This window comes from Silene latifolia, chromosome 1, assembly GCF_048544455.1.
Source record: "Silene latifolia isolate original U9 population chromosome 1, ASM4854445v1, whole genome shotgun sequence".
In the NCBI taxonomy this organism is placed as follows: domain Eukaryota; kingdom Viridiplantae; phylum Streptophyta; class Magnoliopsida; order Caryophyllales; family Caryophyllaceae; genus Silene; species Silene latifolia.
This window is the reverse complement of record NC_133526.1, coordinates 92,704,365-92,718,496: the sequence shown is the minus strand read 5'-3', so window position 1 is coordinate 92,718,496 and position 14,132 is coordinate 92,704,365. Positions and strand designations below refer to the sequence as shown.

Genomic DNA, 14,132 nt, shown 5'->3' with positions numbered 1-14,132 from the left:
GAGGCCGTCAGTTTGATGGGCGATCCGGGTGCCTAACACCTTCCCTGATCGTACCTTTACCCCCGAATCCGCAATCTTTGGTTCAGGCCGGAGTGACGGATCAGTCCCCATTCCAGGGATCAAAAGGGGCATTTTCCGTTAAAATAATTTTTGTATGTTTTTTTATAAAACCTACTGGCGACTCCATCTATTTACTTATATTTTTAAAAGGAGATTTTTTCAGGGATCTCACAGTGGCGACTCCGCTGGGGACTTAATAAGTGGGTAACACTTGAAATTTATTTGTATAAATTATATATTTGACTTGTGTGGAAGACGATTTACTATGTAGTTCGTTTCTTATCACGTAACCATGTATGTATGTCATATGCACGTACCACTTATTTGAAAATTTCCACGGATCTGACTTCTGCGTGTTTCAACCTAAGCAAGGATAGGATTGTTTAGTAGTACTGCTTCTGTTTGTTTACACGTAAAATCCAATGCTCATGCTGTTTTACCACTTTATTCCTCATATATGGAATCTTATGCTTACTTATATCGTATTTTTTGTCAATTGTATTATTATCGGCATGTTTATTGAAAAGACAAAAAAAGCGTAGGCTCCCCGTCAGCCAATATTACGCTATCTAAGCTACCCTATATTACCCTCGGTAAAGTATGTTGTATACTTAGAAGGTCCATTCGACCGACTAGGCCTTACACATATTTTCCACCTCATGACGTCGCGTTTTGGCAACTCGTCTGGTCCATATGACTGGGGGAGCACAAAAGCGAGAGATACCCTCGGGTATTTTAATGTTGTGAGTTCCCAATTTCCTACCCACAAACCTAACCATAGATCCCGTAGAACCTTTGTTAGGCTATATTATGTGTCCTGTTTGTTGATAATTATTGACATGATCTTACTCGTAATAAATTAACCAAAAAAAAAAACAAAAAAAATAAACAGTAGAGTTCGTTCTGTTCAGTCACACATAAAAAAAAAATATAGTACTCATCACTTCAGTCTTATGTGAACATTCATCCATAAACCATTGCATTTAGCATTATCATGTCTGAGTCTGTCCGTTTGTCTATTCGCCAGTAGCGAGTCCAGCGAAAAAAAAAAAAAAATCAACTTCAATTATACCTTCGGACTTGTATCTAGGCAGTGGCAGCATTTCCTGTCAGCATTTGCATATAGTGTCGCCCTTTGCATACTCCCAGTCCAGTACATAAGTAGTATTACCTGAGCATATATAAAAAAAAAAGAGGTTATTAGGCACTTGCATTCGGATCTCATACAGTAATTAAGTCTTCATTATAAGCAGTCGTACATGTGCATTCACATACTCCATTCTAGTCCTGTTATAAAAGTAATAAAATCTTTCTCTAAAGCTAAGATGTCATGATCCAGGATAGGGAGGCGTAAAAAAGACCCAAACTTAGTAGTCACTCCAGCTTGGGGACGAGAGAAAGGTACAGGGAGACTAATTAGTATACCGCAAGCCGTACTTGTAACCCAACCACCAGTCACCATGTCGCTCGAAGAATCAGTCAAAGACCTTAAGAATGCTTTATCCATTTTGACCGACCGATTGTCATCCATAGAAGACAAAATCAAGGATGACGGTAGTGGTGAGGATGACCTAACCAAAAAGCTCAAGGACATGGAGAAACTTATCAAAAGAAACACTAAGTATGCTGACCTACTCGATGTTGAATGTAACATGCCGAACATGCGAGGCAAACTACCTCCAAAATTTACGACCGCTGACCTACCAAAATTCAAAGGTACCGAGCATCCAGCTCACCACATAAGAAGCTTTGTACAAGCAATGGCCTTAAAAGAAGTGGATGCATCAGTTTTTCCGGCTATTTTTCCTTCCACTCTAGAAGATGTAGCCCGGAGTTGGTTTTTTTCCCTAGATCCTACACGTGTATCTAACTGGGAAGACATAAAAAAAGAATTTCTGACACAATACTCCAGCAATGCAGACTTATTGATCACAAGGCGGGATTTAGAAGTTACGAAGCAAACTGAGAAAGAAGGTTTTACAGATTTCTTGGCTCGGTGGAGGAGTAAAGCTGCAAAAATGATCGAAAGACCGCCCGAAGCCGAACAGGTGGATATTTTTGTGAAAAATTTACGAGAACCTTATAAATCACACCTGCGCTATGCAGGCATTGAATCCTTTGCTCGGCTAAACAAGATCGGTATACAAATAGAAGATGATGTTGTCGAGTCTACTGCAAAAAATCAGTCCAAAGGTTGCTTTAACAAAGATAAGAAAAACTTCGCTTCAACCTCTAAAGGGGGAGATTCAGTAAATACTGTGGAACAAAAACCAAGGAGGGAGTTCACTGATCTAGGTATGAGCCTGTCACGAGCACTGGACCGATTAATTAAGGAAGGATATATAAAACCTATTGGACCCACTCCAGATCCAGCAAACAAAAGTCCAAAATGGAGAGAAAATGAATATTGCAAATATCACAGAGGTAAAGGGCATGATACGGATTATTGCTTCACCTTAAGGAATGCTATCCAAAATTTGATTGATAATCGCACTATCCCGTTACCCAAAGCAGCTCGAAAGCCAAATAATAATAAAAATCCACTCGGAGACGTTCTGGCCATCTCAGCTAATGACTCCGTTTATGCTGACCCGACTCAGTTTATAGCTGATGTTATGGGTTTATGGGCAAGCGATGAGGAAGATGAATGGGAAGATGATGATGCTACTCATGATATTTGGGGTGATGAAGAACGTGAGTCTCATGACATTTGGGCAGATAATGAGGTTGAAGATAGCACAGATAATGAACCTGACCATGACCAGAACGATGTACAACATTTGACTCGCTCAGGTAGGCACTATAAACCTATTGACGCAAGCCCATCCCAGGCCATGCAAAATAAAGAAGGGGAAAATAAAAATGCACAGGAAGATGATGCTCTCATTAAGTTATTCAAGAAATTAAAAGCCGACATTACTGTTTGGGACTTATTATGCAACTCACTGGAACATAGACAAGCTATTCTAAATGCATTGACAAGTATGAGTGTCCCATCTGAAACTACTCCGGCTGAATTGGCCAGTTATTTGACAACGGACAGAGAGGCGCCCGTTGTCACGTTCTCTGATAAAGATTTACCCCCAGAGGGTATAAAGCATAATAAGGCACTCCACCTAACTACACTATGCAACAAAAAATATGTGCCCCTCTCACTAGTTGATAACGGATCGGCAGTAAACCTATGCCCACTCAGAACAGCCCAAGCCTTAGGCTTTGAAGAAAAAGACTTTAAGAAGACTAATCGGATTGTTCGTGCATATGACAACACACGTAGAGACGTATTGGGGCTGTTAACAACTAATATAACTACGGGACCCGTAGAAAAGAAAGTCACTTTTCTGGTGATCGACATACCTGCCTCATATAATCTTCTTTTGGGAAGGCCGTGGCTTCATGAGCTTAATGCCATATCTTCATCCCTGCATCAAAAAGTCAAAATGATAATTCAAGGATCAGTAATCACTCTAGATGCATCACCTGCCAGAGTTGAGATCACACCCAATCCCGTATTGCAAGTTAACCATGGTGAAGATGACGTAGACCTATGGGGTTTCAGCGAAGAGGTCGCTTTCATAGAAGACGAGTCACAACCCATTGATAAAAAAATTAGCCCCTATTATGCAAATACTACTGTGAACTTAATAATGAAAAACAGCGGCTACATGCATGGGACAACACTTGGTAAGACTCCCAAAAGGGCATCCGACCCTTCACTTAACCGAATCAAACACGACCTCTTTGGTTTAGGGTTTCAGCCATCCAAGAAAGAAATAAGAGAAGCATTGACAAAAAGAATGAAGGAAAAAGCTGCTAAGAGAGACAATAGACCTACAAATCAAACAATAGGTGCATATCCACACACATTAAATGGACACTTTGTCAAAGAAGGTGATTATTTTCCATATTTTAACTTTCCAGAACCATTCTTTGTCGAAAAGACAAAAAGAAAGTTCCTGATTTGAAATATTTGAGGACTGTTACTTTTATGAGGAGGCACTTCCCCTCCCATTAAAAATGCCAACCGAAGATTGGATCCCAAAAACAAATAATAATGCCTTTGGTTTACTCTTTGGACAGGCACCCATAAAACACTCAGACCATTTTGTCATGGCACTTCAAGACAGCAACTTTGACCCTTCTAAGCTAATCACAACCCATTGCAACAATAACATGGAGCATGGATGGCGTAAAACCTGGAAGTGGACTACAGCTAATGGAAAGAGTATCAAAATCAGTGTGGGAGAAGGGCCTATGTTTGAGGAAGCCGGGTCCGAACCCGAATCTGAAACCGAGTCTGAGACAGAGAGTCAGTCAGAGCGCAAGCAGGGGTTTTCACCCTTCCATACCTCTATCGAGTCTAGTATTATCAAGTCTAGTGTCCTAAATGAGTCGGGGTTTAACCCTATTTCTTTTCATCTTTGAGTCGGGAGTTCCCCTATTAATTCTAATTCAAGTTCAAATTCCGAGTCTAGTGATCTACTCCTTAATGTACTTCTTTCCAAGGATAATAAAATAGCTTTCAATTACTTGTCTGGTTCTCCTACCTCTCCCATATCTTATTCTGATTGTTTAGTTTCCGATGAAGATGAGTTGCCAAAAGATATAATAAAAGCATTAACACATCAGGAAAATAAAACATCAATAATCGAGGAAACGGAATTAATAAACATAGGCACAGATCAAGATAAGAAAGAAATAAAGATTGGGTTGTCACTAAACTCAGAAGAACGAGCAAGTTTGATTAAAGTACTCACAGAATATCGTGACGTGTTTGCCTGGTCTTATAAAGATATGCCCGGCATAGACAGAGAAATTCTTTGAACATACTATCCCATTTGTATCCTCCGCAAAACCCATAAAACAGAGACTTAGAAGGATGAAATCGCAATGGGCATTAAAAATAAAAGAGGAAATACAAAAGCAATTAGATGCAGGTTTTATAAGAGTAGCTAACTACCCGGAGTGGGTGGCAAATGTTGTTCCGGTACCCAAAAAAGATGGAAAGGTCAGAATGTGTGTTGACTATAGGGACCTTAATAAAGCAAGTCCAAAAGACAATTTTCCACTACCCCATATTGACATTTTAGTGGATAACACTACCGGGTCACGCTCTACTTTCTTTTATGGATGGCTACGCGGGGTATAATCAAATTAAAATGGCCGAGGAAGATATGGAGAAAACTACATTCCTCATTTGAATGGGGAACGATCTTTGTTATACGGTTATGCCATTTGGACTTAAAAATGCGGGAGCCACTTACCAAAGGACCGCTACAACGCTATTGCATGACATGATGCACAAGGAGGTCGAGGTCTATGTAGATGATATGATAGTAAAGTCATTGGATAGGGAAAGTCATACAACCGCATTACAAAAATTCTTTGATAGACTCCGGAAATATAATGTTCGACTCAATCCCCAAAAATGTGCTTTCGGGGTTACCTCTGGAAAGCTTTTAGGATATGTTGTTAGTAATAGAGGCATTGAGGCTGATCCATCCAAGATCAAGGCAATTAGAAATATGCCACCACCAAAAACAGAGAAGCAAGTTCGGGCGTTTCTGGGGCAGTTACAATACATTAGTCGTTTTATATCCAAGCTTACCATGGTCAAGAAAAAGCAATTTACTACCTGAGCAAAAAATTCCTGGAATACGAAACCAATTATTCTCCAATCGAGAAATCTTGTCTAGCATTGGTGTGGGCCACCAAGAAGTTAAGGCACTACATGTTGACCCACACAATTCATGTCATATCACGAATGAACCCTCTTAAGTATCTCTTTGAAAAGCCAGTTCTTAGCGGCAGAATAGCAAGATGGACCATGATGCTTGCTGAGTTCGATCTTACATTTATGGCTCTTAAATCCATCAAGGGAAAGGCAATTTCAGATTACCTAGCTGACTTTCCCGTCTCAGAAGACAAACAGGAAGCATACGACTTCCCTGACGAGGAAATATTTGTTACTGATGACGACTATTGGCAGTTATTTTTCGATGGCGCATCCAATCAAAAGGGATATGGCATAAGTGTACTGTTGATTTCACCAGATGGGGCACATACCCCACTCTCAGTCAAGTTAGATTTTAGCGTCACAAATAATGAAGCAGAATATGAAGCATGTATATTAGGACTTCGGGCAGCAGCAGCCTTGGGGATTAAAAACTTAAGAGTATACGGAGATTCGTCACTCGTTATAAATCAGATTTTGGGAAAATGGAAAGTCAAAAGTGAGGGCCTGGCACTTTACCAAACATACCTAGAAACCATTCTCAAGCATTTTGACGATCCGAAGTTCATTTATTTATCCCGAGATGAAAACCAATTTGCAGATGCTCTAGCTAAATTGGCGTCGATGATCAATATTCCAAATGAATTAGAAAATATTCCATTGTGCATTGAAAGAAGAGAGGAACCAGCATACTGTATGGCCCTTGATGATACAGTAGCTGGTGATGACGCACCATGGTACACGGATGTTTTAAATTATCACTTAGGAAGAGGCTTTCCGCCAGATTCTGATGTAAGGACGCAGCGCGCTATCAAAAGGTTTGCAGCACAATTTATTCTTAGTCAAGGAAAATTGTACAAGAAATCTCAGCAAGGGGTACTCCTTTTATGCGTGGATGAAAAGGAAGCTCAAAGAATTATGGAAGAAGTGCATAATGGTACTTGCGGACCGCACATGAACGGTCGAATGTTAGCAAAAAAGATAATGCGGATAGGATATTTTTGGTCGACACAGGAACATGATTGTACTCAGTACGTTAAGAAGTGTCATAAATGCCAGATTTATGCCAATGCACAGCATATACCACCTTCATTGCTGTACAATTTGGCATCACCTTGGCCATTTTCAATATGGGGCATAGATATAATTGGCAAAATCACTCCCAAAGGAACCGGAGGACACGAATTTATATTAGTAGCAATCGACTACTTTACTAAGTGGGTTGAGGCAGCGTCTTATGCTTCCTTGACTTCTAAACATGTTGCCAAGTTCATCACCGAAAATATAATTTGTAGGTATGGTGTCCCTCATGACTTGATTAGTCATTTGCATTAATGTCACAATTTCACTATCAGTTCAGTCAAGCACACAACTTGATTTGTGAGACCAGTAAAATTATCTACTTGGCCAGTAAAGGTACAAAACGATAAAAAAAAAAAAAACATGAAGGCGAAATCAGTTAAACAAAAAGGCGGAAAAGCTTACGGTTCGAATCAGAGCTTAGCACTCAGAATGCAAAATCCGGTCAAGCAAATCATGACCAGCAGGTTTGTCGAGTCTCCATTGAAGACGGTTACTCTGACTGATCTCATCCCACATCAAGAGACAAAAGATTCGACGATGCTCCTTCATCAATTAACTTGTCGCCAATCAGGGGCTCCAATGATGGCTATGCCGGCACACCTCCGCTGAATTCCTTCCATATCAGGAGCCAGTTCAACAGTGCTCCGACGCCGACCATCTTGTCGCCAATCAAGTGCTGGAATGACGGCCAAGGCGCAATCCACGCTGATCTCGTCCCAATCAGAATAGTACGTTTTAGCAATCATTTAAAGAGTACAAATTAGAAATCAAACGACACAAAAAAAAAAAAAAAAAGCAGCACTTACTTCGACGGGATGCCTTCATCAGTCAGTCACCAATCGGGGCCTTAAATGGCGGCACAAAACTGCTTTTCTCATCCCACATAAGGATAGTCAAATTGATCGGCGTTTTCTCTGATGGGAACAACAAATGTAAGATATTCAAAAAAAAAAATTAAAATCAATTCATTCACAAAGTGACGATGGATTAGAGCTTCGCGATGCAGTTAATTAGAAAACGGGAATAGAAAAAAAAACCTGATGTCATAATACGGAGGGAAACTTGATCGATGAAATAAGATCTGGCATTCCAGCATGCAAACTCCGTTTGAAGACCGTCATCTTGTTCCCGATTAGTAGCTACAAGGCGGCTAAAACGGCATAGCTTGAGATGATTTAACAAATAAAAGCTTTGATTTCTGGAGCAAAGTAATAATTGCTTTGGGGTTTTTGACGATTGAAGAAAAGCAATTCAGGAACAAATGAAAGCTTGGACCACCACTTAGATAGAGACAATAAGTTAAACATCAATTAGCTTGGTTGGTGGAATGATAGTGAAGGGTGGAAAATGAATTTTCACTTCCCCTTTGTTAATAACAATATAACATATGACGGCTTCAAGTTAAAGGGACTTGTACAACTAAGTTATCTGGTTGTTTCTCACCTGTGTTTAAGTGTGCGTCTTACTCGGTTTTAAACCCGCTCTTGTAAAATAAAATTTTACGCCTCTATTTTGCGAAATAAAACTTTTGCAATTTTTCAGCCCCGTTTCAATCAATAATTGCGAAAACTTCCATTTTAACCTTTAAGCGAAATAAAATTTTGCAGTTTTCCAGTTTTTTTTCGTGAAATAAAATTTTGCGATTTTCAAATTCAACTTATTTCGAAATAAAATTTTGAAATCCTTGGTCGGCAGGCCCTGACATGCATTTGAGTTCTTAAAATAAAATTTTTTGAACTTGCCTTGTGCGAAATAAAATTTTGCATCCTAGTTTGTAAAATAAAATTTTACATTCTAATCCTTTTTCAAAATAAAATTTTGAAATTCCTTGGTCGGCGGGCTCTAACACGCAATCCTTTTTCAAAATAAAATTTTGAAATACCTTGGTCGGCGGGCTCTGACACGCGTCCTAGTTCATAAAATCAAATTTTGTGTTCTAATCCAGCTTCGTTCACCTGCGAAGTTAAGCAAATCCGGTTCCGTTCACCTGCGGAATAATCCAGCTTTGTTCACCTGCAAAGCAATCCAGTTTCGTTCACCTGCGAAACTAACCATCAGCCTTCGTTCACTGCGGCGAAACAATTTCACGTTTTGTTCACCCGCAAAACTAAGAAACATCCCTTGGTCTGCGGGCCCCGATACGCAACCGAGTTCGGGAAATCGATTTCACGATCTCATCTTTAAACGAACAAAGTTTAGCTATACCAGATCTGATTCCAGGCCGTGAAACAAAGTTTTGTCATGCCGACTTCATCGGTCATAAAACAAAGTTTTATGATCCTCTATATCCAGATCCAGCTACGTCGGACAGGTAAAATAAGAGGCCCAGGTATGTTTCTTATCCTTTATCTGTCCCGACCGGACTACTTTGACCTTCGTCTTTCCCAGACTCGGTCAAAGTGGGGGCTTCTGTAGACACCTCAAAATGTCTACAGGCCTGCGAACACCCGATGATGAGGCCCTTATTTAATTCGGAATGAAACTTACTTGAATTTGATATAAGATTATTTATACTCAAAATTGACCCAAAAACCAACCATTTTATAGCCCAGTCCACTTCGACAATTTACTACATTCTTAACCCACTTAATTCATTATGAGAGTGGTATTTTATATTAACGGCATGAAACCGTAAAGAGTAAGTGAAGAGTTACACATTCATTTGGCAGCTGACATTTAATTGGGCCTAATGGATAATAATTTAAAGGCAACCCACCTTATATACAATGGGCCATACTAGATATGTTGAAAATTAGTAAAGCAAATAAGACCATGAATTGCGCCCGCCTATAACGTTGCATGGCAGTCGACTTTACGGCCCAATTAAGCATATAGGCCGAAGACGAGAATATTAAACAAATCCTATTGACTAATTCATGGACATGGATTAGGATAGTGGAAGATGTTGACAATATCAAGAGTTGTTAATATGAATATTAGTGGCAAAAATACCACTTGTATTACAATTCCAACAGTAAACAATTTGGCAAAAGATAGGACGTCCGGACAGAAATTCGATCTTACGGAAATTCCAGTTCTTGTCAAATACTCCCGTCTTATCTAGTATAAATACTCCCCTTTACACCCTTATTCAGAGACACAGAAAATTCATAAAAATATACTACCTTTTCAGAAATACTATTCCATACAAAGTACTACCTTCCCATCATACTTTCACAATACATACATCCATCCTATTTTGAGCATAAAGACGCCCTAAAGTCAGTTCGAGTAAGCTAATTGTCGAAACGCCGTATCCAGGTAGGCCTGAGGGTGTCATATTTATTCTTTACTTCTTATATTATCATAATTTAGCTTTCATTGTTTGTAAATAATTTGTATAAAATTGTTTTAAAAACGTTTTCTTTTATTAAAATCGTCAAATATATAATATTATAAATAAATAGTAGAGGCCGTCAGTTTGATGGGCGATCCGGGTGCCTAACACCTTCCCTGATCGTACCTTTACCCCCGAATCCGCAATCTTTGGTTCAGGCCGGAGTGACGGATCAGTCCCCATTCCAGGGATCAAAAGGGGCATTTTCCGTTAAAATAATTTTTGTATGTTTTTTTATAAAACCTACTGGCGACTCCATCTATTTACTTATATTTTTAAAAGGAGATTTTTTCAGGGATCTCACAGTTACACACAGCAACTGCTGCGCCTCTTCGAAGGGACGCAGTACCTGCTGCGCCTCTTCGTGAGGCTGCCGCAGTTCCTGCTTCCTTTCTTCTTCCTTCGTCTTTTGATAATTCGATTGTTTTGTTTCGTTTTCAATTGTTCATATTTCTTTTAACCCGATAATTCTAATATAATAATTTTAACATGTAAATAAATCATTAAAGTTTAATTCATCTTTAAATCCCGACTTAAATCCCTGTAATTCATATTTGCGGGTTTTCGTCATTAAAATCAATTCGGGTTTTAGAGATTCGATTTACTCATATTGAATCTCTTGAATTCATCTTTGATAAACTTGTATTTGTTATTCATCCGTCACCATCATTAATTCGTCATTAATAATCTGTTTAGCCTAATTAATTTGATTTGTTTGTTAATTCGTAATTAACCTTTTAATCTTGTAATATATTCGTTCTAATTAGTTTTTTTTATCCATGTTTCATTGTTTTTATGACCTCATTCACATGTAAATAATATGTTAATCACTTTCATCCGAGTCAATTATTCATAATCAATCATTAAATTCACCAATTAACACTAACGAGTTGCGGTTCTGGTTTCACAGCCAGAACTCAACCCAGGAACAGACGCACGATCGCTGCGCCTCTTCAAGGGCAGCTCTCTTGCTTTGTTCGGTTGATTTCTGTCCCTGAACTCCCGTTTCTGCTTTGACTTAGTTATTTATTACGTATTTAATTTACTATTATTTGTATTATCACCCCTAATTTCTGTTCGTTAATTTATTTATTCTTTCTTTTCTAAAACATCCGTTTTAAATGTATTTTCGACATGAATCATTAAATCCGTTTTAATTATTGTAATTTTCTTTATTGTATTTTTATAGTATTTCTTTTTATCGTATTGTTTGTATGCTCTCACATGTAATCGATCCTAAATTCCTACTTCGACATTATTGTATGATTAAATTACGTGATAACCGACTTAGTATTAATTCTCACATGCTAGGACTAATCTAATGAATGTTGCATTGCATGCATATAAATCGACAACATATCGAGTATAGATAATTTCCCTAATCATTAGTAGAGGCCGCTATCGAGGCGGACGGGATTAGGTGTTCGATCAAAAGAGCTTCCTAATACGTACCCTCACCCCTTACTCCAGATCTCTGTGAACATCCGTGTTCATTGGCATCCACGAGAATCATTCTAGACATAGAATGGTAAGGGTAACGAGTTCTTGGTGTTCATGTCACTACTTTGTGTCCTGACATGACACGAGGTATTCGAACGGTTTCCAATTTTCCACAATAAATTGGTGGCGACTCCACAAATGCAAATAAACCAAAGAGTGAAAAGCTTGCTTCGATTTTCGCCCCCGTGGGCCCGCGTCCACACTTATACGGAAAAAGAATACATACATAAGGAAGCATTTACCTGAGCAAAGGACATGTACAACTAAAACAACTCAACTTAGTCTATCTTTAGATCTTAGATTTTATTCTATCATAGATTAGCACAATGAAGCTTTCATTTATTGGAGGTAATTAGCCATTTATTATTTAGTTTGTAATTTAGTATCCACAAATACTTTTGTAAAGACTCTATTGACGTTTTGTAATTGGCATTTTTATGATGTATAAGTATCTTTGAAGATTTCTGTGTTTTGATTATAAGAATCAATAGTATTGGTGCCCGGCTACGCCCGGGATACCTTTATTTACCATTAAAATTTATTTTCAATTAAATAAAACTACTTTTAAGTTGCATAACTCATAAATTTATCTTTAATATATTTTTCTATGCCATATTTTAAAATTACGATGAAATAAATTATGAGACAAATTCACTACTCCCGCTATTAATATTTTACTTAAATTGATTAGTTAGCTAATTATTCATATATAATTTCTTTTGTTGTTAGTATTGTTACTTTTATTATATTCGTTATTACTACGATTACTTTCACTACTCCCACCGTAATTATTGTTACTTTCACTACTGCCGCATGAATATTGATAATTTCACTACTCCCGTTGTTGCTTCTATTACTTTCACTATTCCCCTTGCTATATAGTTACTTTGACTATTCAAATGAGTGATTACTCACATATTATTATGTTGTAACGGAGGCGTCCGTTACTCAAACAGTTAATTGATAAGGCGATAAGAACAATAAATAACAAATGTAAATAAAGTTGACATAAAGATTTACGTGGTTCACCAGCAAAATAACTGGCTATGTCCACCCTACGAGGAGATCAAAGTTCACTATGTGGAGAAAATAGTACAACAGTAGACCGATACACACGCGCTCAATATGAGCTAAAAGTATACCCTATTCTACCAAAAAATATAGTAATCTCAAAGGAATAAAAAAGACTACCCCAATAAGATGAAGGACAAATAATCTTGAGGCCTACCAAGATCTGAACAAACTTCTCCGATCTTCATAGACAGACGAACAGTAATAATAGAGTCCGGAACAAACTGAGTTTTCTTCTTCATAAGGAACCTCACAAATCGACTCTCTTTATTGTGCTCTCAAATCTCTCTCTTAATTAATCTAGAATAAAACTTGGGTCTTTATGTAATACCCTGTATTTTATATTATTTCTACGTTTTCTGTCGCTGATGTGAAGGTAATCGTTGCGCCACCGCCGTTGTTTAACTGTCGCTCTGCCGCCGTTCTCACCGTCGATTCGCTGCAACTACCACCAACGACTGCGATCATTTATGCCTTGTCCTTTATCTCTTCTCACAATTTATCTCTTGTCTCAACAATTAGTCGCCAGAAACAACCCATCCACACTGGCGACTACTCGTGTCACCGCATAAAAGATCAACAAAGGTATCAATCACCGTTGTCGATTTATTTCGGTTCATCAGTGTTGGTTGCGATCTCTTATCTCTTCACTTATTCTTCCCCTGATTTCGTCCCTTACCCAGACTTCCCTGCCCTTCACCGAGGTCCCTGAAGCTTAATAGATGCCGGAAAATAATCGGTCCATCTCCGAGCGATGAGACCGTCGCGAGTTCTAATTGTTATTGTTGGTATGCGAATTCCAGCAATTAATTGACCACGGTTATTCGGCTCGTCGCCGGTTTCGTGATGTGTTTGGGACGCCGGATGTGCAGTGGGAGTTGTTGGTCTGAGGTATGTGGTGGTGGGTTGGTGGTAGTATGGATTGATTTGATTTATTGAAATTAGGTTTTTTAATTTGGGGTTTTTTTGTATGGATTTTAGATTTTTAATTTAAAGTTGTTTTGTGTATCTAGATCACTTTTTTGTGTAGCTAGAATACTATTTAGTGTATGTAAGTAATTTGTTTTTTTGTTGTATTAGATGTTGGAAAAATAATGTACCTAAGATTAAAATAAATGTGTCTAGATTGTTATAAGATGTACCTAGAATTTTTGTAAAAAGTGTATCCACACTATCAAAAAATGTATCTACAATCACATAAAAAAGTGTATCTACATAAGGTTAAAGTGTATCTAAGATTTTGTTAAAAAAAAGGTGTATCTAGCATATATTTCAATGTATCTCCTTCGTTCTCACCGTTCTCACCAAATGATCGTTCTCACCGGATCCTGTGTGTGTGTGTGTGTG

General features: G+C 38.3%; 1 long non-coding RNA gene across 1 annotated transcript; it reads right to left on the bottom strand.

Moving 5' to 3' along the window:
* Nucleotides 1–945: 945 nt before the first annotated feature.
* On the bottom strand, nucleotides 946–8,080 carry LOC141607788 (uncharacterized). The gene is made up of 6 exons (XR_012526948.1): nucleotides 7,915–8,080; nucleotides 7,684–7,791; nucleotides 7,280–7,582; nucleotides 4,818–4,905; nucleotides 3,418–3,482; nucleotides 946–1,231 (listed from the first exon to the last, which is right to left on the bottom strand). It is a non-coding gene; the product is annotated as an uncharacterized LOC141607788 (long non-coding RNA).
* Between the last annotated feature and the right edge of the window lie 6,052 nt (nucleotides 8,081–14,132).